This window comes from Phacochoerus africanus, chromosome 5 (assembly GCF_016906955.1).
Source record: "Phacochoerus africanus isolate WHEZ1 chromosome 5, ROS_Pafr_v1, whole genome shotgun sequence".
Lineage (NCBI taxonomy): Eukaryota > Metazoa > Chordata > Mammalia > Artiodactyla > Suidae > Phacochoerus > Phacochoerus africanus.
Window position 1 is genome coordinate 135,945,677 of NC_062548.1, and position 25,214 is coordinate 135,970,890.

Consider the following 25,214-nt stretch of genomic DNA (forward strand, 5'->3'; position numbering starts at 1 on the left):
ATTGTCTTCTGAAAGGCCTTTTTCCCTCCTTATTTTCCTCTCTCTCTCTCTTTTTTCTTTTTAGGGCTGCACCTGCAGCATATGGAAGTTTCCAGGCTAGGGGTCTGATTGGAGCTGCAGCTGCTGGCCTACACCACAGCCACAGCATCACAGGATCCGAGCTGCCTCTGCGACCGACACCACAGTGCATGGCAACGCCAGATCCTTAACCCCTGAACAGGGCCAGGGATGGAACCTGCGTCCTCATGGATACTAGTTGGGTTCATTAACCACTGAACCACATCGGGAGCTCCCTCTCCCCACATTCTCTATTTCTTGTTCTTAGCTTACACAATTTTTTTTATTGAAGTATAGTTGATTCGCAGTGTAGTGTTAGTTTTAGGGGTGTGGCACAGTGATTCCGGTGTGTGTGTGTGTGCGCGCGCGCACACACACACACACACACACACACACACACACACACACACACACACGTGTTCTTTTGCTCTCGGTCTCAGCTTCTGGCCGCGCGGCTGCGCTTCCCTTTCTCCTCCACCGTCAGGGCTGGAGCCTCTTTCTTCTGTGTTGCCTTGTCCCCGAGGACTGCAGGGCTGGTGTCCGCAGCCCGTCTTCCCAGGGCACCTCTGGGAGGGTGATGAGCTCCATGCTGCTGTATCAGCGGCTGTTCTGCCCAACGAGGCCCGAGTGCCGGCCGACACGCCGCCCCCCAGCCTCTGGGCCACCCCCGCCCTGCCCGGGGCCCCGGGCGGTAGGTGCTTTCGCTCGGATGGCCGATGCTGTTCCAGGGAAGCCAGCCATCCCTGCACCGGGGCGGGTCCATCACCGCCCCGACCCTGGTGTTGCCGAGGCTTTTGCCTCCACCCCCCGACAGAGGTTGGCGGCCTCCCCGACTGGAGAGAACCAGAAGTTTCCACACAGGAGAACACATGCGGGCTCTTGTAGGAAATACCTGCAAACGTGCGGGAGCCATCTCCCTTCAGATGAACGCAGCTGACCTGAGTCCTCCCCTGTGCCGTGTCACAGCCCGTAACCGTGGGAGGGCCAGCCCCCCTTGACCGCATCTGGGGGGTGGAAGCAGCCGTGGGTCCTGCCCGCACCCATGGCGGGGTTGCTGACAGCGTGTGACCCCTAGAGACCGGCGTCACGGGCCCCTGGAACCGCCTCATGGGGGCAGAACACCGCGGTCGCCCTTCTAGATGTGCGGCCCTGACGGCATCTGGCCATCCGGGCTCCTGGTGGACTGGGCTGCGATGTCACTCGCCCCCAGCCCGGCCATCAAGCTGTGGGACAGCCCAGCAGCCGTGGACCTTCCATCCGAAAGGGAGACCAGGGGCCCAGAGGTGTCCCACGGGCAGCCCTGCTAACCAGTGTCAGCCGAAGGCGTCCTCACCAGGGCGGCCCAGGTGCCCAGCAGTGGCGTGGGTGCCCCGTGCAGGGGGCTGGGTGCTGCGGGAACACAGGGTGTGTGTCTCCTCTTGGGTCTGGGGTTTGCGTGGAGGCCCTTCCCCGGGGCCCCCTGTCTGGTGGGAGGTGGCAAACCAGCCACGTAGGATATTGATCAGAGTGCTGTTGGTTGTGATTCTCGCATCACGTTACTGTCTTGTTTCCATGCTGTTTATGCTGAATCCTTATCTGCCCAAGGCTGTGCGGCACGTGGTGTCCTGTTCAGTGAACAGTTTCTGTTAGCGGCCAGTGTCGGGTGGCCAAGAGAAACGCGTTCTCTGCCACCTCCGGCTCCTCTGCCACTTGGCTTCCTGCGAAGAGGAAGCAGAGCTTCTGGACAGCCTGGCCCGAGGGTGTGCGTTGGTGTGACCCATTCAAGGGCCTGGGCTGGTCCACGGGGCCCCAGATGGAGGCCAGTGCCGAGTGGGGCGGGTTGGGGAGCGGTGCCCCCGGGAGACTGAGGTCCAGGCCCACCCTGTGGCTCTGGTGGTGCTCGGGCAGGTCAGGCCTTGGAGTCAGCTGTCATCGTCCCGTGTACACGTGAGGAAGCGACGGCGATGTTGACGGTGACACCGTGTGATGCTGATGTGCCGGACGCTGGGCTGAGTGCTTATGTGAACCGTCCAGTTTTCATGTGTTAGAACTGTCTCCAGCTTTTGGAGGCATGATTGACAGGCAACATTGCATTAGTTAGGACTCCAGCTGCGGTGCCTCGGGTTGCTGCGGAGGTGCGGGTTCCATCCCTGCCTGGGGCAGCAGCTTAAAGGATCTGGCCTTGCCCCAGCTTTGGTGTCGTCGAAGCTGTGGCTTGGATTCCATCCCTGGCCTGGGAACTTCCATGTGCCACAGCCATAAAATGACAAAAACGAAACCAAAACCCACTGCATCCGTCTCTGGTGTACCGCATGACAATTTCACACACGAACGGATTGTGAAATGGCCACCCCAGTTAACACCCATCACCTCGTGGTTACAGTTGTTTTTCTGGTGGTGAAACGCTCTTAGGGACTCTTCCTACACACAGCACAGCACCGTGGTCACCGTGCTGGAGTTGTGTCCCCAGGACCTGCTGTCTCGGAGCTGGGAGCTGTACCTCCTGCGGCACATGGAGGTTCCCAGGCAAGGGGCTGAATGGGCGCTGTAGCCGCCGGCCTACACCACAGCCACAGCAACGCGGGACACGGGACCCGAGCCGCATCTGCGACCTACACCACGGCTCACAGCAATGCCGGGTGCTTAACCCTGAGGGAGACCAGGGATCGAACCTGCGTCCTTACGGATACCAGTCAGATTCGTTTCCGCTGCGCCACGACGGGAACTCCAGGGAGTCGTCCCTTCGACCCCCTTTGCCTGCCGCCTCCTCGGTGGCCTCCCCTCTGCTCTCTGTGAGCTTGTTTTTCTCCGATCCCGCGTGTGAGCTGGTGCAGTGCTTGTCTTTCTCCCTCTGACTCATTTCCTTGGCGTCGTGCCCACAAGGTCCTGACGGCAAGTTTCCGTCTTTTTCTGGCTGAGTGATACTCCGCCGTGTGTGTACACCGCATCCTCTGTGCCCGCGTCGGTGGGCATGTGTGTGGCCTCCGCGTCTTGGCTGTTGCGGGTTGTGCTGCAGTGAGCCCGCGGCTCCCCGGTTGTCCCCTTTCATCTGCCCTTAGCGCCCTTTCCAGCCAGGACTTTGCTACCGTGATGAATGGGCTGGCGGCTCTGTTAGCGGCGGAGCCGGGGTTGCATCTGCGCAGCGTGGTTCCAGAGCACCTGACCCGCAGGCTTGAGGCTTCAAGGATGTCGTTTCCGGGGCGAGGATTTTGTAAATATTCTTTCTCATAAAGATGTTTTCTTTTTGTTGGTTTTTGTCACCAAGAATAGAGGAATAGGAGTTCCCGTCGTGGCGCAGTGGTTAACGAATCTGACTAGGAACCATGAGGTTGCAGGTTCGATCCCTGGCCTTGCTCAGTGGGTTAAGGATCCGGCATTGCCATGAGCTGTGGTGTAGGTTGCAGGCATGGCTTGGATCTTGCATTGCTGTGGCTGTGGTGTAGGCCGGCGGCTACAGCTCCGATTCGACCCCTAGCCTGGGAACTTCCGAATGCCGCAGGAACGGCCCTAGAAAAGACAAAAAAAAAAAAAAAGTAGAGGAATAATGTTCCTCCCTTTTGAGTGACGTTTTCTAACTTCCTCCCTCCTTCCCTCCCTCCCTTCCTCCCTTCCCTGAGGTGTGCAGCAGCTTGATGTGGGATCTCAGTTCTCAGACCAGGGATTGAACCTGGGCCATAGCAGTGAAAGGGCCAAATCCTAACCCCTAGACCACCAGGGAGCTCCCAGAGTGATGTTTGTAACGTTCAAATATTGGGGTTTGGAGGCCAGTGAGATCAAAGATCTTAATGCAGGCCCTCGCGACCTCTCTGGGGAACGGACGACGTTTCGTACCCAGCATTTCGTTGTTCCAGGTGTCCCCCCTCCTCTGGCATCTCTCCTCTAGGCACCAGGTGCTGTGTTACCAGAATCTGTTTTGGCCTCCGAGTTTTTTTTTTTTTTTGGCTTTTTAGGGCCACGCCTGCGGCATATGGAGGTTCCCAGGCTAGGGGTCCAATCGGCCTACACCACAGCCACAGCCACATCAGATCTGAGCCACACCTGCATCTTACACCACAGCTCACGGCAAGGCCAGATCCTTAACCCACCACACAAGGCCACGGATCGAACCCGCAACCTCATGGTTCCCAGTTGGATTCATTTCCACTGTGCCATGGCGGGAGCTCTCTGGCCTCCGACTCTCGAATTACAGGTGAAGAGCGTTCCGGCTGCCGGGGCCCCTCTGCGCACTGCTGTCCCTTGGAGCCCGGCCTGTTGGCACTGAGGTCTTGGGCAGTGAGAGTTCAGGCAACACGGGCCACCTGCATTGTTTCATTTGTTTTTTGGGTTTTGGGGCTTTTTTGGCCGCACCCATGGCATGCGGAAGTTTCCAGGCCGGGGATCGAACCTGTGCCACAGCAGTGGCAATGGCAGATCCTTATCCTGCTGAGCCACCAGGGAACTCTATGCATTGTTCTTATCCAGGCATCTGATAGACATCAGATAGAATTCCAGAATTAGGGGAAGTTTGTCATTAGCTTCTTTTTTGGCGATGGCATCCTGGATGTTTCTAACCCTCGTAACGAACCTCTTTGGATCCCGTCTGTATCGTTCTCTGTCCTCATTGACTTTCTGTAGCACCTCCAAATTTAGTCTCATCTGGAAATTTAATTAATGTGCCGTTTACTGCTCCTTCCAGGTCGCTAATGAAGGTGTTAAATAAGACCGCGTCCCCGGGGCGCCCACCGGACGCGTCCTCGCAGCTTAATACCCTGTCATTTATCAGTGCACTTTGTTTACGGCCCTTTCTCCAGGTTTCGGGCCGCCGGGGGGTGCTTACCCGGAGCCCAATTTGAATTAATTTTTCCAGTAAGACTGTAAAAAGCCCTGTGCCAGATTCCTCCCTCAGCCCCAGACGTGTTGTGTTGTCTCTCTGCGCTTCCTGGGCCTGGCGACCGCTCTGCGTCCTTGGCCCCCGCCCTCCGCCGTGCCCATCGCCCCGGAGGTGCCCGGAGATGCGGGGAGGGGCCCTCAGCTGCCTGGCTTTGTGAGGTGGTTCCTTCCGCCCTGCTGTGCACCTTGCACAGAGGGAGGCGCCTGCTCTGATCTCCGGGACAGACACAGAGGTACAGATGTGTCCCTGATGGCCCAGGGCTCCGGCCTGAGCCCTAGCAGCCACGGCCAGCTCCTCTCCGGTCCTGCCTGGTTGTCCCATGGTGCCAGCTGTGCTCCAAGTGGCCTTTCTTATGAGGAGGCTGGTGCTGGTGGGACTTCCCCTGACCTTCGTCACCTCCGTAGAGGCCCCGTCTGCCAACAGGGTCACACCGGGAGGAGCTGGGGGCTAGGGCTTCTGCATGTGAATTTGGGGGATGCAGTTCAGCCCCTAGGAGTGTGGATCCTTTGATGCATTATTTATGTGGGAGGTCTGCGGAGGGGCTTCTGGGTCAGGTCCTCCAGACCTGGACGAATGGTGGGGGTCCAGCCTCCCTCCCTCAGCACAGTCCTCCGCCCACCTGCCAGGCGGCACAGTAGGTCACGTGCTTTGTGCTTTGCCTGGTGGTTTTGGCAGCAGGTGAGACCTCGCAGCCCCCTCAATTCTGATGAGACTCTCACCGTGAGCCGTTTGGGGTGTGGCTGGGGGCGTGGCCAGAGAGGGTGTGGCTAGAGGGTGGGGGTGGGAAGACTCCCCCCTCCTCTGGCTCTGCGGGAGGTGCAGAGCTGAAGGGGCGGGGCCTGGAGGGGCGGGGCCTGGAGGGGGCGGGGCAAGTGCTGGGGCCCAGCACTATTCTGGAGCGGCCGCGGGCCAGTGCAGCATCTGTGGACAGCTGGGCCTGGCGGTGACCACGCCTGCGCCCTGGGTCCCCAGGAAAAGCAGGACTCCCCGGGTGGAGGGCATTTCAGGCCCAGGCCGGGCGTGGGGAGTAGCCCTGAAAGGAAGGGCCGGTCGCAGTGACAGATCTGAGCTCCAGAGCCAGAGCGTTTTCCCGAGACACCCCCCCCCAACCAGGGTCGGGAGGGGATAGAGGACGGGGTTGTGACACCAAGGGCTCCGGAGGCCGTGCTCTCTGTCCTGTCATTCATGTTGCTCTGCAGTCCCTGACTCCCCAGGTAGAAAACCCTGCGAAAACAGTCTTTGAAAAAGGTGGTTGCAAGTGCCCTGAAGAGGAGAAAAATCTCAGCACGCTGGTGGAATTTCAGAAGGACCTAAAGATGCGCTTTAAAAATAATAACAATAAAAAATAATGAAGGTGAACCCAGGATGGAGAATAAAAGGAGATGTGGGCGGTGGCCAGGTAGCGTTTCAGGAGGCCTCCACGTGGCGGGTGACTGCCTCCTCCGCCGCGCCCGGGTGACCGCGAGCGGAGGGTGAGTGGCAGCTGGTACTGCCGGTGTGGACTCGATCTCGCCCCCGCTGAGGAGAGGGTGTCCCAGCTTAGGACAGGGTTGGATTTTTCCGCAGAGGGAGGTGAAGTGTCAGGAAGACTGCAGATCATGCAGCGCAGGGTCCTCAGGAGATGAGAACGCGGAGGGGCTGACGGAGCAGCCGGCGCCGAGATGCCGCCTCTACCGCGCCCTCCCGGAGACGGCGAGCTGAGGACGGCTGGCAGCGGAGTCCTCCCAGGCCCATCGACCAGGCTCGACGTTTGGGGACAGCCCGAGCTGCTGCTGTGACTGTGGGAGGCAGCCAGAGGGGCCCGGGGCACCTGCTGATGAAGACCCTGGGGTGCCGTCAGAGGTCTCCCCCTCCCTGCGCTGCCCCCAGAGCCCGTTTTCTCCTGTCTCCTGCCCAGGCCACAGTGCCGGCCCTTGGGTCTCAGCCTGACGCTTCCCCTTGGACTCCTGCAGCTCATCCTCCAAAGCCGGGTGCGCCTCTCGGCTCTGCTTTGCGGAGCTGCGGGACCCGCCCAGAGTACCGCCTCCTTTCCGGTCGGTGCAGTGGGACTTGTCCTGGCCTCAGTTTGTCCCCTGGACCTGGAGCAGTTAGGGACCCTCCCTGAGCCTCCCCAGACGTCCGCGTGGGGCCGGGAATGTCATTACGGGTTACGGTACAGTTTTCTGGGAGCTGCCCTCCGGTCCCACTGCCCAGCCGCCCAGGTCTCTGCTCGCACCCCCTGCACACGGCCGGTTCTCTGGCTGATTTTCAGGCTGATCCCTCTGCCTCAAGCATTCTTCCTCCTGTCTCTGCCTGTCACAGTCGGTCTTATCCTAGCCCCCTGTCCCCTCCACCTCCTGCACCAGGCTGCGTGTGTTGGAAGAGCGCTGTGGCGGGGTGTGTAGCGAAAGGGAGCCCCGAGGACTCCGCACCGTTCCCGCGGCCCCTGGGCTCTGGGGAGATGGGGCGGGAGGTGAGACTCAGCCTTTCCGCCGTCTGTCACCATCACACAGCCTTTCCTTGGCGTCTGAGGCAGGCATCCTCGTGAGGGGTTACCCTGGAACGGGCTGTGTCCCGCCTGCCCGGAGCTGTCAGAGCTGTTGTGGGTGCCCTGGCAGGCCCGGCTGTCAGTTGCGTTCATCCCCAGCTAGTCCTTGGCGGGGGAGGCAGGAGGGGAAGCGGGGGCCAGGAAGGCGGCCGTCCGCGTGCTCCCCTGGTCCTGCCCGGCCCTCCGCCTGCCCAAGCCCTTCTCGTCCCTCTGTTCCCTCAGCAGTGCTCCTTGGGGCCCCCAGTTTTAGGCGCAGCTCTGGCCATCAGGGGTATGAAGCCCCCAGGGCGTGGACCCGGTGCTAAAGGAGAGGCTGCCCCCAGCAGCCAGAGGAAGAGGAGGGGGCAGCGGACAAGGGCCTGGCGGGAGGCACTGGGGGCGGCAGGGCCTGAACCGGGGGCGTCCTGCTTCCTCCCGCCAGTCAGCATGGGCAGGAGTCAGGGTCCTGGAGGCTGCTTCCCGGGGACCCCGAGTGCGGGCTGTGTGGAGCGAGGGGCGCGGCGGACACTGCCCCTCCCCTTGGCTGACCGAGTGTCTGGACCTCAAGTTCTCTGAGTGGCACTTCCTGCCCCGTGGACCGGTGGCCGCTCCGTGGGCTGCGGCCGGCTGGGCTCCTCATGTCCAGCTCCTGGCTTTGGGGTCGGGACTCCATGGGACCCCGGGGGGGCTGCCCCCCTTATCCGGGGGCTCCACTAATAAGCCTGGGACAAAGCTTCCGGTTTCATAGTGTGTTAAAGATACCCGCTGAGAACAGGGGGCAGGTCCTGAGAACGGGGTGGGGGTGTGGGGGGCGCAGGCACCTAGTGGCAGAGGTTCGCATTTGGGCAAATCAGGGAAAATGCACTGCAGCGTAAGGGTCTCTGGGAGGCGCCCCAGAAACAGGCCATAATTGGGTCTGGGGTGCCCTCTGCCCTGGAATGAAGCGTCCTCCCCTTGGCAAGGACATGGCCCGACATGGGTCTTCCTTCCTCAAGCGTCCGTGTCAGCTTGGCCTCTGTCCCCGACGCGGAGGGGGTGGGTGGCTGGGAGGGCCTGGCGGTCGGGCACACGCAGGGCGGACGAGAGGACCTGCAGTGGCCCTGGCTCGTTTCACGGAGCAGAACCCGGAGGCCCAGAGCTCGCCTTTGGTTTCGAAGAGGGAACGGCTGTGCTGTGGCCGGAATGGGGCGCTCCTGGCCAGCCGGTGGAGCTGCGGGGCCAGCAGGCTCAGCGGCTGTCACAGGAGACCCACCGCTTGACCAGGGACCGGGTGGACCTCCCCTGGGGGAGACGGGGGACTGTCCCCGGAGGTGTCCAGCAGACGCCGATGGGCACGTGCACCCACGCTGAGGGCCGGGGTTCAGTTCCTGCAGGTCCCGTGTCACGCCGGCCCCTGGATGGGCGGAGGGCCTGCCCCTGCTCAAGTCTCAGGTGAAATCAGTGAGCGGAGAAAGGAGGGGAACCTTCGGGAACGTCAGGTTGTTTCCAGATACAAACACGTGACTGCCTCCCACGTGTTCCAAGTGTGAACAAACTGAGTCCTGACTCCTGGGAGTGTTTGCAGTTCACCCGCCCCCAGCAAAACAGACCGCTGCGGAGCACTGTCTGTCCTTAACGTCTCAGCCTTTGTTCAGCGCTGGGTCACTTCCGATCCCAAGTTGCTGGAAGTGCACTGGGTTGGGTTGGCCACGCTGTCTGACTCCTGCCGCTGGTCACCAGCCTGCCCCAGAGCGGCCAGGTTGCTTTCATACCAAATTTACGGCACTGTGAAGAAGTTGGGGTCTCTGCACACATTTTCTCTTTGGTCATGAAAGAAGAATCAGTAGGAATCTTGCTTTATAACCTTGTTTCTAACAGACTCCTTGACCAGGTTCTGGATGGAGAGGCCCCATCTGGATGGGGTAAGACCCGTATGGTCTTGCAAAACCTGTGGACATCCTTACACTTTTCAGATCCCAGATTCTTCATCCAAAGAACTGGTAAACTGAGCGAAGAGTTACGAGAAGATAAACGATCAGCAGTTAGTGTATTTAAAGAGCTGTATGTTATGTTTTGAGAGGCAGTCTGACCTGAGAGTGCGCAACTCCAGCGCTGGTCCTTCAGCTCCGAAAGCCCCAGAGGCAGAGAGCCTCTCCCGCACATCCCACGGCACCTCCGAGCTCTTCGGGTGGTCTTTCCGGTAGTGTGCTGTGTAGACGTCCTCACAGATCCACTTGAGCAGTACGAAAGCAGAGGCTCAGGGAGCTCATTGCTCAGGGCCTTGCAGATGACACACCGCATTCCAGGTTCCAAGGGCACGTCGTCCCCTGCCCCCACCCCCGCCCCCACCCCAGTGATTATTTCCTCTAGAGGGTGGAAGACTAGGCCAGTTTGTTTATCTGGAAAAAAAAAAATCCCATGCTTTGTGGGGGAAAGAACCATAAAGAACTTAGCAGTGTGCCAAAGGCGAATGGATGGAAACAAATTTAAAATACTTCTGTCCTCAGGAGAGACGTCACACCCGAGGACAGGTGGACCCGCAGATTTTGACGTGTTCTGTGTAACACAGGACAGACCTGCCCTGAAGTTCAGGTTAATTTACTGTTTTTAAATCATCAAGACATGTAAGAGCTTTGAGGACTTAAAGTATTTCTCCTCTTTCCAACCAGAACATTAGGAAGAGCGACTTTTACAGAATCCCAGACACCCTCTTCTTCTGAAACCGCTTGTGTTCTTCAGGCTCAGGGGAAAAAACGTGACAAACACCTCTCTGCTGTGGTCAGTCTTCAGTGACCCCTGACTTCTGCCCTTAGTTCTGCGCTAACAGTGCACCTCTAAGGTCCAAATGGCTCCTCGTCCCGTCCTCCCACAGACGTGGTCATCGGCTTGACCCCCAGCCTGGTGGATGCCACTGGCTGTGTGCACAGGGGGTGGCTGGGGCTCCCCTGTCCCCAGTGGCCTGGGCTTCCCTGTCCCAGGGCTGCCACCCAGACGAAAGGAAGGAGAGGGACAGGAGAAAGCGGAGAACCAAGTGGCAGTCCTGTCACTGACGGCCATGAAGACTGAGAGTAAAACTCAGGAGTTCCCGTCGTGGCTCAGTGGTGAGGAACCCGACTAGGATCCACGAGGACGCAGATTCGATCCCGGGCCTCGCTCAGTGGGTTAAGGATCCGGCACTGCCGTGAGCTGTGGTGTAGGTCGCAGATGAGCCTCGGATCTGGCGTGGCTGTGGTGTAGGCCGGCGGCTGCAGCTCTGATTTGACTCCTGTCCTGGGAACCTCCATGTGCCGTGCGTGCAGCCCTAAAAAGACAAAAAAAAAAACCAAAAACAAACTGAAACGACTCGATGGATTCGATAGATTGAATGTTATAGAGGAAAGAGTCAATGAATTCGAAGGTAGGACCATAGAAAATACCCACTTGCAAACGTGCAGCAGCCATTTATTTGGGCCTCATCCTTGCTAATGACTTGTGGCAGCTGTTTCTCTTTTCCTAACTGGAGCCCTTCTGAGCCAGCGGGCGCTGATGTCAGGCCACAGGCTGGGACGTGCGCTTCGCCAGCAGAGGGCGAGGCTCTTCCGGGATCCGAGGCCGTGGCCTTAAGTGTGTCTCACACTGGCTTCCCTGGGGCCTGGGGCGGAGCACTCGGAAATCAGCAGGGACACCTGCCTTCCTTGGGGCTGCTCACCACCTTCTGAACAGCCTCCTGTGCCTGGGGGATCCTAGGTTATTAGGCGCCTTTCCCCTCGTGGAAATTAATCAGGTTTCCAGTTCCCTGGGGTCAGGGACCCCGCGCGAGACCAGCGGGGACCCCGTGCAGGGACAGCAGGAGCCCCACTGCGGCGGCTGCAGAGCTGCCAGCTCTGGGGAAGGGGGTCGTGGTGACAGCAGTGCCCGTGACCTCCAGGTGGAAGCAGGTCCCCAGCAGGAGGCGGCTTTGGTAGCTCACACCTGAAGTGCGCCTGCAGCTCCGATGCCAGTCCTGCAGGTCAGGACTCGGAGGCATGGCCCTTTGCTGTCCTTGCCAGGCCACCTGTCAGTGCCCGCGTCTAGAGGAGACTCTGTCCCTGGCAGAGCTCATGTCTGGGTGGGGGTCAGCCCTAGGCCCGGCCCCCATGGCAGCGTTGCCCGGGACTGGCGCCAGCTCCCCGGGTGGTGACCCCTTGGCCGTGGCCCAGACCCGCCCCTCCTCCCCCTTGGCGTCCCTGGTTCTCCGTGTCCCTTGGTCCAGTGCCTCTCATTTAAGGGACGCTGTTGGACCAGCCTCCTGCAGCCGTCCGCTGCTGAGAAGGAGGCCCTGCTGCTTAGAGAAAGAAACCCCCGGGGCTGGGCGTGGCAAGGGGGCGTGGCAAGGGGTGGGGGCGGGGCCTCGCGGGGTGTGGGACAGGGAGGCCTTCCCTCTCCCCAGACGGAACCTGAGCCACAGCAGTGACCTGAGCACTGCAGCGACAATGCTGTGTCCTAACTTGCTGCGCCACCAGGGAGCTCCCCAGATTGTTGATGTTTATTTTTCTTCTCTAAAGTCAGCTTTCCTTGTGATTCCCGAGGGCTGCAAGGTTGTGCTTCTCCAGGGGTTGCAGGGTGCAGGCAGGGCCCCCTCCACGCGCAGGTCCCCCGTTGACCCCCAGATGCCCTGCTGGCACCTGCCTCACACTCAGGGCTGGCAGAGCTCAGGGAAGTTAGTTCCTTGTGCTGTGTGTCCACAGGCCTTCACACGGCTGGATCTGGAGCCCCCTCAAGTGACTGTGTCCCTTCCCTTTCAAAACTCTGGGGGTTTTGCCCCAGGCTGTGTAGTCTCGGGGGCCCTGTTAGGAAGTACTCGTGGGCTTTCTTGCACCTGGTGGCCCCCGAGCCCTTGTGCAGGTCCCCTCAGGCCCTCAGCAGCTGCCGCTCCACCTCCCGCCTCCTGCTCTGGTTCCAGAGTGAGTTCAGACTGAGTCCCTGCCGTCGCTTTTATTCCCTTGTGTTCCTCAGGGAAACGCCTGCCGCATCCAACACTCGAGAGCTTTCATTTATTCATTCATTTGAAAATTATAGTGATTTTCAATGTTGTGTCAATATCTGCAGTACAGCAAGGTGACCCTCACACATATCTATATATTCTTTTTTTTTTAAAAAATATTCTCTTCCTTCACGGTCCATCCCAGGAGACTGGACAGAGTTCCCTGTGCTGTCCAGCAGGACCGCATTGCTCATCCATTCCAAATGTCATAGTTTGCACCTGCTAACCCCAGACTCCCCGTCCACCCACCTCCCCCATCACCCCAGACATTTTATAAGGTGCATTTGAGTATCCCGAGATTGCAGCTCATTTGTGATCCCTCCACCGGTAACTTTCTTGTTATGGCTGTCACTCTGAGCCTACATGTGGCCAGTCTGAATTGGAGGGAAGTGCTGTGACTTGTCGACCTAACTTACGGGGACAGAAGTACCTGCCCTGCAGCTGTGTTCAGGCTGGCAGTTCAGGAGTGACTACGAGGTGCAGCTGGAGGCAGTCAGCGCCTCCCCGGACCTAGCAGCCTGGCTGGGAGAGTCCCCACGTTCCCGGGGCTGTCCCCTGGCCATCCACAGGCAGGGCCTGTTTTCCAGCTTGTTGAGGCCGGAGGCGTTTTCCTGGCCGTCTGCTTCGTCTTGCTGGGAACTGAGTTGCTGATCCCAGAAGGGGGTGCTTACAAACCGAGTAGACCTGCACGTCCCCGTCCCCGGTGAGCACTGGCCCCTGCCTGTCCCAGAAGCTGCCTCGCCCCTGCACTTTCGGAGGCCCTGGAGACCTGCCTCGCTGCCTGTCCCCGGCTGGGTGGCCCGTCGCACTCCTCAGGGCGGGCCTGGGGCACCCCCTTTGCAGACTCCAGTGCACCTCCTCCTCATGAAAGGCAGTCACAGGACGCTCTGGGCAGCTGCAGGAATTGCCATCAGCGCTGGGGTTCCAGGCTTCGTCATTCGCTCCGCGTTCGTAACCTGGCACGTGTGTCTTTGTCGCAGGTGTGCCCTGGTGACCCCTGCCTCACAGACACAATGTTGGGTCATCAGGTGCTGGTGCGACAGGGACGGTCCTGAAGTACGTCCTTAAATAATAACCCCGAAGTCAGTGGGTGACGGTCAGCTTCCCAGTTCTGTTTCTGGATGATTCTTTTTTTTCATGGAGTTGGTGTGGCAGGCGGGGGCTGTGATGGGCTGTCGGGTCAGTGCTCAGAGTCCGTCTGACCTTGACCTTTGGAAAGGGAAGGGTGAGGGAGGACAGCCCTAGGCCCTTGGTGACGGCTGGGCAGGCTTTGTGGGGACCGAGTAGAAGACACTTGTGAGGAGTTCCCGCGTGGCTCCGTGGGTTAAGACTCCCGCTGAAGCAGCTCAGATTACTGTGGAGGTGCCGGTTTGATCCCCAGCCCGGCCCGTGGATTAAAGATCTGCCGTTCCCGCAGGTGCCGCTCAGATTCGGTGCCAGGCCTGGGAGCTTCCATTTGCCGCGGGTGCGGCCATGAAAGAGAAGGGACGACTGTGAGAGTGGAGGCCGTGTGTGAAGGGCCTTCGGCTGAGACCCCAAGGCGTCCAGGAGGGGGCGGGGGGTGGGGGCGAGGGTGCCTGGAACGCAGAGGGGGCTCTGGCGGGACTGTCCCTCAAGCCTGGCCTTCGCAGCCTCCCCCGCCGTCCGGGTGCAGGTGGCAGGTGCACCTGTGGTGGGGAAAACGGTCTCTGCAACTGGCCTGACAGCACTGCGGCATTTTGAAACTGCCTCAGGTAACCAGGGGTGTTCATTTCGCAGATGTGAACTCTGAGAGGCTAGGAGTTTTACCTGAGGTCGTAGGTGAAGTCAAGGTCTCGGCCAGATCTGAGGTCAGCTGAGCTGGCGGAACGTCATTCTGTGCCCGGCGCTGGGCCCATGAACACGGTCACTCCTCTAGAGTTCATGTTTACCTATGTTTTAAAAAATATTCCGGAGTTCCCGTCGTGGCTCAGTGGTGAACGAATCCGACTAGGAACCATGAGGTTGCGGGTTTGATCCCTGGCCTCGCTCAGTGGGTTAAGGATCCTGTGTTGCTGTGAGCTGTAATGTGGGTCGCAGACGCGGCTCGGCTCCCGTGTTGCTGTGGCTGTGGGGGAGGCCGGCAGCTACGGCTCCGATTCGACCCCTAGCCTGGGAACCTCCATACACCGCGGGAGCGGCCAAGAAGTGACAAAAAAGACAAAAACAACAAACCCCCAAAAAACCCCTGTGTTTCCTGCATGTGACTGCTTGTTGATTGGTCCTTTTAAGTGGAAGAGGGAGTATATCGTTTCATGTTGGATTCAACTAAGGCTTATTAACGTTGGTATTTGTTCAGGGGTTTGGCGTCTGCGATGTTCAAATAGCCACCATTTCATTGGCTTGAACTCCAGGAAGAAACACCTTACTGAGCAGCGTGGCTTGTGTTCCCCTCGCACCACGTTACAGGTGCTCTCAGGACATCCGATGGGCGGGGTTCTGGGCAAGGTCGAAGTCGCCTGTAAGAAAGGTGAGGGTGACCTGGTCACTGCCTTAAAATCACAACTCATTTCTCCTCGCGCGGTAGGGCTTCCCTGGAGCCTGTGAGAACGTCACCCGCGGTCTGGAGACACCTGCTCTGACGCCCGTGAGGACCGTGCTCCCTGGAAGCCCAGGAGGAGGGGGCTCCGCTGAGGTGTGCGTGGCCAGGCTTCCCACACTCCCCTCGGAGCCCAGGGGTGTCTGCACGTCGGGACCGCGAGGCTGGCCCCCTGGGGTGCCTGCAGGCCTGCTGCGAGCCCCCTCGCAGCCTCCTCCTGACCCAGAGGCCACGACGCCCTTTACCTGCCAAACGTCCCTGGGAGGCCCCGTTGGGGTGGGCCTCGCTGGTGGCCCCGGGGCTGGTGGCAGGGCTCTGGGTACCAGGATGTTCTGAGCTCGTCATTCAGCAAATCACGTTGTGTGTGTGTGGATTCGGGCTGGGGTAGTTTGTCAGCGGTCATGATGGAGAGGAAGCCAAGGCGCCTCGACAAGGGGTGGCAGGGGCCTCAGGGAGCCTCAGCCCGTGGCAGCAGATGGCAGTTCTCATTCGGCTGGAAGCCTCGGCCTTTGAGCTGAAGGTCTTATATTCTGGGTTTGAAATGGCTTTTCTCGTTTAATGTCAAAAAACCTTTTCCCTTCCTATTCATGGCTATTTTTTCTGAGATCCAGCCACTGAGGTTTATATTTAGCTTTAGGGTTTTTTTTTTTTTTTTTGTAAAACAGGTCCCTCTCATCTCTGTCTGCCTCATATTTTATTATATTTAGAAATAATCAAATGAACCTATTTACCAAATGAACAGAACCAAATGAACAGAAAGAGACTCAGAGACCCAGAGAACAGACAGGATTGCCGGCAGAGGCGGGGGGAGCGGGAGGGACGGGAGGTTGGGGTCGGTAGATGCAAACTATTCCATTTAGAATGGAGGAGCCGTGAGGTCCTGCTCTCGCCAGCCCCTTGGGGTGGAACATGATGGAAATATGAGAAAAGGAACGTGTGTGTGTGTATGTGTGTGTATACATATGAATGACTGGGTCACCCTTCCGTCCAGCAGAAACCGACTCAGCGGTGTAAGTCAACTATACCTAATAATAAAAAGAAAGAGGGGCCGCGTCTGACCCCGCCGGGGCTGCCGTAGCTCAGCACTGTAGGCGCGCGGGGGCCGGTTAGCAGCAGCAGCTGGTTTCCCACAGTTCTGGAGGCTGCACGTCCAGCCAAGGCCCGCTCGGTGTCTGGCGAGCACCTGCTCCAGGCTCCTCGGCGGTGTCCTCCGCTGAAGGGAGGGTGGCCCTCCAGGGGCTGATCCCGTCACGAGACCCGACCCCCAAGCCCCCCACCATCACTTTGGGGACTAGGATTTCAGCACACAAAGGTGGGGGACATTTAATGCGTAGTAATCCATTCTGAAGAAATGGGCCTTATGTTTGCAGCTGAGGGCTTTTTGGAGGTGGTTTTCTGTTCATCACAGGAGCCTGGGCGGAGTCAGACCAGCCTGGGTTTGAACCCCAGCCCTCCACTAGGCTGTGTGACCTTGGGGAGGTTTCTTGGGTTCTCTGAGACTCGGAATTGCGGGCTGTAAAGGAGGAGTGATGGCACCTACGTGTCAAAATGCTCGTGGTAGGCGCACACAGTAGGGCAGCTGTGGAGAAAAGCCCCTCCGCCCCCATCGTGGTGGCGTAGGAGCATCTGGGTCACCTCAGGCACTTGTCTTTGCTGGGCGACTAGTTTATGGGCCTGCTTGAAGGTGACAACCATTAGCATATGAAGTGACAGGTCCGCCGCCTGGCCGAGCTCTAGGGTCACCTGATTCCCTGTGCAGGTCTCCGGACCTGGCCTTAGCTGGAGCCGGAAGGTTTTGCAGTCGTGGCAGACGTCAGGAGTTTTAAGGTGTCCCAAGTGGTTTTAGCAGGCAGCCAGAACTAGAGCCTTGTTCACAGAGCAGGACACAGGGGCCCGGGGCCACCGCACCGTCCCCTGGGTGGTGCAGGACAAGGGCACAGACAGCTTTGGAGCCAGGCAGAGATCCGTCTGCATCCTGGCCACACCCTCAGCCATGTGATAATATCTAATTGTATTCTCTCCCAGAAAGCCCAGAAAATAGTTGATATTTCAGAACCTTGGTTTTGCTATTTATGAAATGACAGTAATGCTATAATATAAAAAGGTGATACCTGGCAGATCTGTTGAGGGGATTAAAGGCGAGGCTGTGGAAGGAGCCTCGTCGCGTTGCCACCACAACGTGCAGCTCCAGTGCGTTGCCCCGAGGGTGGCTCACGCTGGTTATTCCTAAAACCACTGTCTTAGCAGAGGGTGCATTGTGTTTAGATAAGATGGTTTTAAAAGTACGACCTCTTTTTAAAATAATATTATTTTGCTCGCCATCATAATGCATTAGGAAGGAGCAGTCTTTCCCGACCCCTTTTGAAAGCAGCTGGATTACATGTGATGACTGTTCGGTGTCTAGCAGGATCCGATCCCGGGAGGGCATTCAGGTGTGTCATGAACTGTGCACTGTTCACCTAAGCCAGCATCCCATTTTCCCTCGATGTGAATCCCAAGTACCAAAAAATGGAATTCTTGACCTCCACGTGTCTGAGTGGTGATGCTGGCTGTGAGCCGTGTCCCCCACCTGCGGGAGCCTGTCCCTCAGTGTGAAGGCTGGTGAGCAGGTCCCCAGGGCTGGGGACTCCAGGGCTTGAGCCGAAGGTAAAGTTTAGTCCTGTTTTACCTCCTGGTTGGAAAGCTGGGGGCTGGCTTCCGGAGCGTGGAGCGGCCCACCAGCTCTGGTGGCTTCCCTCCCTCCCTGGCCTGGCCTGGCCTGTGCCCCTGTGCCCCGGGCGGTCAGCTGGGCGTGTCTGTACCTGCTGACACACGTGGTCCGGGGCCCTTCGCCTCGTGGGTTGCAGAAGGACCCTGCAGGATCCCCGTGTTGGTTAGCTGCTCCCGGCCGCCGCTGCGTCCCAGCCACGCTGCCCTGCGCGATCCCGCTCAGTCCCTCCCTCCCTGCGTCCCGTTTGCCCCCAAACCCATCCTCTTGCTCCTTGACAGGCCCTGGGGCCCCTTAACCTCAGTACAGACGCTGACACGAGCTGTGACAAAGCCCAAGTTAATAACCTTTAATAATATAATTAATAACCTTTAGGAAAACTTCCTCCCGAAGTGTGAGCAGAGTTGATTGCTGGGGCCATGTTTTGGGGGAAAGACTTTTCTCTTTTAAGTTTTAGATTCCTGGGAAGTTGACTCTCCAACCCAATCCCCCACCACATGTAAGGGGCAAAATTGCAACTTTACGAGGGGCCATCGTCGAGTAACCTTTGGGACTTAGAAAAGGACTTCTTACATTATGACACCGGCCTTGGGTGGGGGCCGGGCCCTGGGCCTGCAGCCCCTGCCCGCAGGGGGTGGGGAAGCAGACACAGCAGGGCCGGGGGCTGGTTCCTGCGCCCCACATGGCGCCCAGGCGAGGGGGGTGAGGACCCAGGGCCTCCCGTCCCTCTGTCCCCTCCCCCAGTTCCCACCGTTGGTGGCGGGGGTGTCTTGGGGTCTGTGGGTCGTGTCGCCCCCACCCCTGTCTGCCCAGAGGGGAGGACATCCTGAGGCTGGCGTCCTTTGTTTTGAAACTCCGACCGGGGAGATAGCCAGACAGAAGACAGGCAGAGGGCCCGATGGCTGGACAGTGGCCAGCAGCGAGCGCCCGGAGGTCAGGGAGGCGGTCAGCAGAGGGGCCGCCAGTTAGCAGGGAAACCGAGTGCCCGCGCCTCGCCCCAGCCAGTGGACGCATTCAGAGAGCACTTCTGTTCTTGGAAGAGGGCAGAGCGGGCAATGAGGGCTCAGAAAGCTGAGCCACGCGTGAGGATCATGGGTTTGGAAGATGCTTTTAATGAGGGCCAAGGCTGGGTGTGGAGGCACTGGGGTCGCGCCAGCAGGTCCTGTGCTCAGGGACCGGGCGGCCTGGGAGGGGCGGCCTGGCTGCCAGGGTGACGCCGTGCCGGCAGGACCTCTGTGGATTTGGAGAGAGGACGGACCCTGCTTTGAGAAGAGCCCCCGCCTGCCCGCAGACCTCCTGTAAGTGTGGTGTCTGGAATAAGATGCGTCTGTGTCAGATTCTGGCCCTGAGGCGGGGGCGCCCCTGCCATCCCCCCGCGTCTGAGAAGCTTCTGCTGAAAGGGGAGGCTTTTCTCTGAGATGGTGAGAGGTCGGCCCTGTCCGCTGGGATCTGTGCGTTTGGACTCGAGGCAAGTACCTGCCATCCCGCCCTGGCTGCCAAGTCCCAGAGCCACACTTGAGGGGCCCGGGGAGGGAGGGAGGGAGGGGCTGGGGAGGCGGCCCGTTGCTTAGCAACGACTCAGGTCAGCACCTGTCCTTCCAGGGCCACAGCCGCGGGCTGCTCTGTAACCGGAAGGACTTCCTGTTGTTTATAGTCATGTTCCTGCACCATGAGCGACTTGAATGTGCTTGATACTCCCAGTCAGAGAAGCAAAAGAACCCGCCCAGCAACTAGCAGACGGAGTGACGGCAGGCCCCGCTCACCTGCAACACTTGGAATCCCAGGGTCGTCCGTTCACCCCGTAGTAACTCTCGCAGGAGTCGGTTAACTTGAGTGAAAATTTCCGAAACCACTAAAGCTTCCTCACATCCGCCTCCCGTCCAGCGTTCGAACGCCTCCTTTGTTTTGGGCTGAGACGGTGGGTGTAGGTTAAAGGACCCTCCTGCCCCTCGGGAGAAGCGGAAGACGGACTGGAAAGGCCCGTCCCTGGTTTCCAGCGAGGGAGCGGGCGGGCTTCTCCTGCCGGCTCCTTCCCCGGGCACCCGCTCCTCACTGCCCAGACTCGCCTCTAACCACGGGAACGTGAGCCGGGAGGGCCCCCGCTGGTTGGAACGCCAGCTCAGTCCGCGTGTCCGGGGCTTTCGCGGGAGGACAGGCTCGGGTGTGGCCGTGAGGATGCAGGGAACGCGGCGGGCGTCGAGGTGGGAGGGCTGGCGTGGGGAGTCCGGGGGGAGGCGGCAGGGGCTGCTTTACATCACCTCTCAGGGGGCCGGAGAGCCGGGCTGGCGGAGGGCACCCCGGAGGGGATGCCCTGCTGGGCAGGGCCCAGCGCCTCTCCACCCACCCAGCAAACACAGTCAAGCACGTGCGTGGCGGCCAGGTCTCCAGAGAGAGAGACGCGTCACCCAGGCCCCCGGCCACGGGGAGCTTAGTCGCAGCGGAAGCAGCGCTGCGTCTCTCCGGCAGGCAGGCCCACGCCGAGGCCCAGGACTCAGGTGTCAGCAGCTTGGGCCTGACGTCACGGCTGGCTCCTACCTGCTGATGTGTCCTCGGTGCATCCTTGGCTTGGCTGCGCCCCCAGAGCTGTGGTCTCCTGTCCGTATGTGGGGTGGATGCCCCCCTGCAACTGCTGCGTGGTAGACGCAGTGCCTGTGCCTGGGGGGGCTCTTGTTCACGGCGCCAGCCGGGGGCCGGATATTGTGGGGGGAGCCTTCTGCACTATAGAATCTAGTGGTGGGAGTTCCTATTGTGGCTCAGAAGTTAACAAACCCGACTAGCATCCATGAGGTTGTGGTTTGATCCCTGGCCCCGCTGAGTGGGTTAAGGATCCGGCGTTGCCGTGAGCTGTGGTGTAGGTCGCAGGTGCGGCTCGGATCCCGAGTTGTTGTGGCTGTGGGGTAGGCTGGTGGCTACAGCTCCGATTCGACCCCTAGCCTGGGAACCTCCATAGGCCTCGGGTGCGGCCCTGGAAAAAGACAAAAGACAAAAAGAAAAAAAAAAAAGAATCTGGCTGGACGCTTCCCGGACCTGAAAGGCGAGCTCATTATTCAGCAGCCACACCCTGAGTTCTTATTCCCACCAGGTGCGTCCGGTACTGAGCCCACACAGCCCTACCTCCCGGGGTCAGGTTCGGTCCGCCCAGGGTCCGTCCACCTGTCTGTCTGTGGCCTGTGCTGCTCCTCATCTCAGAGGTGCCGCCCGAGCGGCTGGGGGGGGGGGGGGTCGGGGGGCACCTGTGCACCGAGGAGGCCGGGGTCCTGTTCCCGGGGAACTGGGCAGCCGTCTTGTTGGCCTGTCCTCAGACCCGGGGTCGGGGTGCAGAACGCATGCAGGGGTGGACGCTGAGAGGCTAAGCCGGTTTAAAGGGGGATTTGTTGCGTAAGATGGATGATGAACGGGGAACGAGGAAGACTCGGGCATCAGGGCTGGTCCCCCCTCCCCACCCCTGGGGTTAAGAAGACCAGGAAGGAAAGAGGGGCCACGAGACCCCCTTTCCTGTTTCAGATCATTCCTGAACCTTGGGGACCCAGGAGGGCGTGTGCAGAATCAGAGTCCATCTCCCCTCCCTCCTTAGAACAGGCTCCTTGCAGGGTTTAGCTGAGCGACTGCAAGCTGCTGTGTGGTTCTAGCAACTGGGCCAGAGACGTGGGCCGTGGGAGGGGCGGCATTTCGTCCCGCAGACCACGTGCTGTGTGACGTCGCCCCCACACGGCTGGAAAGCAGGGGCCTCTGCAGGTGACAAGGCCCCGTTTACAGCCCCGCCTGGAGAGCACAGCCCCTGTAGGCTCGCCGTCAGGCTCAGTGTCACCCTGTCTCACGGACGGTGTAATTCGTGCGTTCCATTTCCTGTCTCACGTCGTTGTCTCGGAGTCCCCGGGAGACGGGCCTCAGGAGCTGGGGCACCGCAGGAGGGGTGCCCGTTTCTCCACTGGGGAGATGGAAGCGGAGGGCGGTCACCTGCTGTGAGGAGCCAGCACCTCAGCCTTGAGCCCCCCCCCGCCACGCAGACCCCGTGCTGCCTCCCTGGGCTCCACGTGAAAAGACCCTTCCCACCTCCCGCCCCTGTTCACAGGGAAGAGTCAGAATTATTTTGTGTAAATTGTGTTGATTGGGTGTTTTTATGGAAGGGCCTCTCTGATATTTCAGCCTGGGGCAAACTGCTAGAAACCTGAACACACCAGTCAGCACATCATTAGGTTGTCAAAGAATGACCGTATGAAGGTCGGGTGGGGCGGTGTTAATTTCTGCCGTGACTGGGCGCCAGCGTAGTTGAACTGGTGATTTAAATACGCTTGTCTCAGAGTTCCTGGTGTGGCTCAGTGGGTTAAGAACCTGACACAGTGTTCCTGCGGACACGGGTTCAATCCCTGGCCCTGCTCAGTGGGTTGAGGATCCCGTGTTGCCCTGGCTGTGCTGTAGGTTGCAGACGTGGCTCTGATCCCACGTTGCTGTGGCTGTGGTGGCTGCAGCTCTGATTTGACCCCTGGTCTGGGAACCTCCATGTGCCACAGGTGCTGCCCTAAAAAGCAAAAAGAAAGAAAGGAATTGCATTGAAAGTGAGAGCAGAAGAAAAATAAAAATAAGCTCGTCTCTTGGGGTCTTGGGGGACACGGGCCATTCTGCGCCAGCTGAGGGTGTTTCATGAGACCGTGGGTGGGTCACTGTCCAGATAGCGAGCAGGTGTCCGCCCAGACCTGAGTCCTGCTGCTCACACAGGTCAGGGGCTGCCTGAGGACCTGCCCCGCTCTCTTTTCGTCTCCACTGCTGGAGCCCCTGGGCTGGCCCTCTCTGGCCGGCGCTTCCTTCCTGCCCCCACCTTGTCGCTGGAGCCCACGGCCAGACCCCACCCATCCACCCTCGCCATCACAGCTGGGAGCCTGTTCCTGCGGTGCCGTCTCCCCGTCCATCCCTCTTGGCCTCTCAGGCGCAGGGCTCTGACCTCCCCTTTGTTTCTCGCTGCCGCTCCTTCCTGCGCTGCCGGGAGGTGCAGGTTTTGCGGGGTGCTCTCCAGGAGCGATTTAAAGGTCAAGGCCAGTATAGGAGGGCGTTTGTGGGCACAGCTCTGGGCTCAGTGTGGGCGCACCACGTTGTACCTGCTCAGGCGGCTGCTTCCTGGAGCTGGATTCTGCCTCATTCATTCTGCTCAGCCTGTTTCAGACTCAGAGCCGGGAGAAATCTCTAAAAATACCCTCGGATTCCGAGTCGCAGCGCCCTCTGGAAGCCTCGTGCCCTCCAGCTGGGGACAAGATTATGTCCCCAGCCAGGCCCTGCTGGCCCTTTAGCAGAGCCAACCGGAGTGGCTGATGGGGCTCAGAAAGGCAGTAATCCTCCTTTGAGCCCTGAGCCTGCCGCAGCCTGGGCGCTGCGGGGGACAGCTGGCAGCCTCCTGTGTGCCTTTTCCATTCATGTGCCCGATTGTCTTTTTATCTCACAGAGTGCCTTTAGCGCACTGTTGCCTGTAAGAACCGGGCCAGCTCGAATTGGCCAAGACACAGTGCGCAGCTCCGCTTCCGGAGCGCTGGGCTGTGCCAGGGTCGGGAGGCTTGACCTTGTCTCTGACTCCCGGCGCGTGAGGCCTGCGAGCTGGGGTGGTTAAGGCATCAGGCCTTGGTTTCCTGGCTGTAGGATGAAGGGGCGCGGTGGGGAGTCCCCTGTGTGGGGTGCGCCGTGGTTGAAGCGCTGTGATTCCTGCCAGAGGCTTGGCTGGTATGGAGGTGCGACCCTGCCCTCTGCGGCCGGTCACTGCAGCGGGGCTTCTTCAGTCCGGGCCGTTAATTGCAGGTGAACCTCAGGAGCGCTTTGAAAGCAGAGATCAAAGAGGAGCGCCTCCGTGGTTGTTACAGAGTTTTCCTTCTAAAGATTGGGTTTTCCTTCTTAAAAGCGCCTCTGTTTCTTTGATAGCTGGTGGATGTGTGTTGAAGGCTCTGTTGAGATTCCTGCCGATATGGAAATCCTTAGAGTTTCAGAGCCAATTTGCATGTCTCGCTGGGTGTACCTCCAGTGATTCTCATTTAGTGCTGTTTACCTTCCATTTCATCTGCTTCGGAGGGTTTGCAGAGTTTCTGATAATGCCTACCATATTCCTTGGACCTAAAGCTCACTCTGATTCAGCAAATTTTGCAGCTTTGCACGCTTCGAGGGAAGGTGATGTTGGCAGGCGTCTCCAACCTGCGCTGAGTTCTGTCACTCTCTGGTCTTCCTCTGGATGATCCCTGGTGTCTGCGGACACTCGAGCCTCCCCTCGTTCCTTGCATTGGTTGAATTCTTTCTGTCTGCCAGGCACTGTGGCCAGACCTCAGGTCGCCAGCCCTCCACGCTCTTCATCTGTTCCTAAAAAGGCCCTTCCTGGCTGGTCCTTGGAGGCTTAACTCACCTAATTGGAGTTCCTGTCGTGGCTCAGAGGAAACAGATCTGACCAGTATCCACGAGGACGCAGGTTCGATCCCTGGCCTCGCTCAGTGGGTTGAGGATCCAGCGTTGCCGTGAGCTGTGGTGTAGGTCACAGGCGCAGCTCGGACCTGGCGTTGCTGTGGCTGCGGGGCAGGCCGGCGGCTACAGCTCCAATCTGACCCCTAGCCTGGGAACCTCCATATGCTGCGGGTGCACCCCTCAAAAGACCAAAACAAACAAACAAGCAAAAACCAACTCACCTTACTGTATCCCACTTGGCCTGTCAGCCATTCTCTGTTTTCTTTTTTTTTTTTTTGTCTTTTGTCTTTTGTTGTTGTTGTTGCTGCTATTTCTTGGGCCGCTCCCGCGGCGTATGGAGGTTCCCAGGCTAGGGGTCGAATTGGAGCTGTAGCCACCGGCCTACACCAGAGCCACAGCAACGCAGGATCCGAGCCGCGTCTGCAACCTACACCACAGCTCACGGCAACGCCGGATTGTTAACCCACTGAGCAAGGGCAGGGACCGAACCCGCAACCTCATGGTTCCTAGTCGGATTCGTTAACCACTGCGCCACGACGGGAACTCCCCCCCATTCTCTGTTTTCTGAGGTCCCTGGGCCCTGGATCCCACCGGAGCACGTCCCTGCGTCCATTGCTCCTGAGAGCCTCCCTCTGCCCGAGGGAAGGCGCCTCGTTTCTTACGCGTCACCCGCCTCTCTCTTCAGGCACCTGCCCATCCTGGCCTTGTGTTATTTATTTAAATCTTCGATCGTGATTTGCATCCTTGGGGGCAGCATCTGGGCCCGACTTGGACCTGTGTCTCATCTTCCCGCCTTCCTCCTGCTGGCCTCTGCCCAGTGGGCCACCAGCCATTGTCCTGGGGGGTGCAGAGGGGGAGGACGGCGCCGACCGGTGCCCCCCCCCTCATTGCCTTCCTGGCTGCCCTGAGTGCAGCTGTTCTGTGCCACTGCTGTGTTGCTGCACCTGCCCAAGCGCGCCCTCCTCAGGCTCAGAGCCCAGGCTCTTCCTCCCCCCGCAATTAACTGGCCATCAGTATGCGCGAAGGAGGGCACTGAGGGTGGGGGTGTCCTGAGGTCTGTGTCCCCTGGGCCTGCCCGCCTCCGTGCCCTGGCGGTTACCACCGAGCCTTCTCGGGAGTGATACTCCA

The 25,214-nt window shown here is 59.4% G+C and overlaps 1 protein-coding gene across 3 annotated transcripts in view; it reads left to right on the forward strand.

The window, feature by feature from the left end:
• Window positions 1-25,214, forward strand: part of EIPR1 (EARP complex and GARP complex interacting protein 1) — a 75,439-nt gene that overhangs the window by 16,868 nt on the left and 33,357 nt on the right. The window lies entirely within an intron of this gene.